The sequence below is a fragment of the Balaenoptera acutorostrata genome, chromosome 6 (genome assembly GCF_949987535.1).
Source record: "Balaenoptera acutorostrata chromosome 6, mBalAcu1.1, whole genome shotgun sequence".
Lineage (NCBI taxonomy): Eukaryota > Metazoa > Chordata > Mammalia > Artiodactyla > Balaenopteridae > Balaenoptera > Balaenoptera acutorostrata.
Window position 1 is genome coordinate 47,311,012 of NC_080069.1, and position 2,679 is coordinate 47,313,690.

The 2,679-nt window shown below is 37.5% G+C and overlaps 1 pseudogene; it reads right to left on the reverse strand.

Moving 5' to 3' along the window:
• LOC114237016 (tigger transposable element-derived protein 1-like) lies at nucleotides 1-1,734 on the reverse strand (annotated as a pseudogene).
• Between the last annotated feature and the right edge of the window lie 945 nt (nucleotides 1,735-2,679).

A 2,679-nucleotide genomic window follows, 5' to 3' on the forward strand; every position in this document is an offset into this window, starting at 1 on the left:
TCATATTCTTTTTGCTGGTAGAGGGCCTTGCCTCATTGTGGATGGCTGCTGACTGATCAGGGTGGTGGCTACTGAAGGTTGAGGTGGCCGTGGTAATTTCTTAAAATAAGACAACAAAAACTTTGCCGCATGGATTTGACTCTTCCATTCACGAATGCTTTCTCTCTAGCATTCAGTGCTGTTTGATAACATTTTATCCACAGCAGTTCTTTCAAAATTGGAGTCAGTCTTCTCAAGCCCTGCCACTGCTTTATCAACTAAGTTTATATAATATCCTAAATCCTCTGTTGTCATTTCAATAATCTACACAGCATCTTTATGAGTAGTCTCCATCTCAAGAAACCACTTTCTTTGCTCATCCATAAGAAGAAACTCCTCATTCGTTAAAGCTTTATCATGAGATTGCAGCAATTCAGTCACAATGAATTAGACTCCACTTCTACTTCTAGGTCTCTTGCTATTTCTACCACATCTGCAGTTACTTCCTTCACTGAAGTCTTAAACCCTTCAAAGTCACCCATGAGGGTTGGAATATACTTCTTCGAAACTCATATTAATGTTGTTATTTTGACCTCTCCCCATGAATCACAAATGTTCTTAATGGCATCTAGAACGGTAAATCCTTTGCTTTTCAATGACTCTGCCCCAATCCATCAGAGGAATCACTATCTATGGCAGCTACAGCCTTATGAAGTGTATTTCTTCAATAAAAAGTCATGAAGTCAAAATGACTCTGATCCATGGGCTGCAGAATGGCTGTTGTATTAGCAGGCATGAAAACAACATTAATCTCACTGATCTCGTTGTACATTTCCATCAGAGCTCTTGGGTGACTGGGTACATTGTCAATGGGCAGTAATATTTTGAAAGGAATCTTTTCTTCTGAGCAGTAGGTCTCTCAAGAGTAGGCTTAAAATATTCAGTAAACCATGCTGTCAACATGTATGCTGTCATCCAGGCTTTGTTGTTCTTTATAGAGGACAGTCAGAATTCAGATTCAACATCATTCTTAAAGGCCCTAAGATTTTCAGGATGGTAAGTGAACACTGCCTTCAATTTAAAGTCGCCAGCTGCATTAGGCTCTAACAATAGAGTCAGTCTGTCCTTTGAAGCTTTGAAGCCAGGCATTGACTTCTCTTCGCTAGCTATCAAAGTCCTAGATAGCATCTTATCCCAATATAAGGCTGTTTTGTCTACAAGATGTTGTTTAGTGCAGCCACCTTCATTAACAATCTTAGCTGGATCTTCTGTATAATTTGCTGTAGCTTCTACAGCAGCACTTGCTGCTTCACCTTGCACTTTCATGTTCTGGAGATGGCTTCTTCCCTTAAACCTCATGAACCAAACTCTGCTGGCTTCAAACTCTTCTTCTGCAGCTTCCTCACCTCTCTTAGCCTCGAATTGAAGAGTCAAGGCCTTGCTCTGGATTAGGCTTGGCTTAAGGGAATGTGGCTTGTTTAATCTTCTAGCCACACCACTAAAACTTTCTCCATATCACTAATAAGCCTATCTCATTTTCTTATCATTCCTGTGTTCACTGGGGTAGCACTTTTAATTTCCTTCAAGAACTTTTCCTTTGCATTCACAACTTGGCTTACTGTTTGGAGCAAGAGGCTTAGCTTTCAGCCTGTCTCGGCTTTTGACATGCCTTCCTCAATAAGCTTAGTCATTTCTATCTTTTGATTTAAAGTGAGAGATGCAACCCTTCCTTTCACTTGGACACTTAGAGGCCATTGTAGGGTTATTAACTGACCCAATTTCAATACTGTTGTGCTTCAGGGAATGGGAGACCCCAGGAGAGGGAGAGAGTTGGGGCAATGGCTGGTTGGTGAAGCAGTCAGAATACACATATTTGTTGATATAGTTCGTGCTTGTGGCACCCCACCCCAAACAGTTACAATAGTAACATCAAAGATCACTGATCACAGATCACCATAACAAATACAAAAATTTAGAAATATTGCGAGAATTACCAAAATGTGACATGGAGACATGCAGTGAGCAAACTGTTGGAAAAATGGTGCCAATAGATTTGCTAGACACAGAGTTGCCACAAAACTTCAATTAGTATAAAACACAATGTCTGCAAAGTACAATAAAGTGAAGCACAATAAAACAAGGTATGCCTGTAACATACTCTAGAAAAAAAATTGAAACCTCAAATACATTTTTCAGGTTTCCAAAAATTTATTATTTTAGAAGTGAGAAATCCTTAGAATTTAATGAATGCTAGACTTATTTTTTGCACATTTATTGTCATATAGACACATCCTAAATGGTAATGATTTTGTAAAATATAAATTTGTAAATAGCAATCATTCTGTAAAATATAGATCTTATTCTCTGGCTTTATCCATGAAAATAAAATCCCAAACTTGCATGAAACTTGTTTTTATCATAGCTGATACTTATCAAATTGCCAAGAAAAGCAAAAAGTTTAAAATAAACATAAATAAAAAACTAAAATGTTTGACTGGTTTTTGTTTCAATAAGTCCATAAATATGGTACTTCTCAGAATAAACTTAAATGTTTTCTTCCATCTCTCAGGCAGGAAAGATTTCATTTACACAAAGCTAGAATGAGGTCTCATGCTATTCAGACCTCATTATTTTTACCAAGTTATCTGTGACATCTGTGACATGTACTTATCTAAATGATATCAGAGATAATTAAAAGCA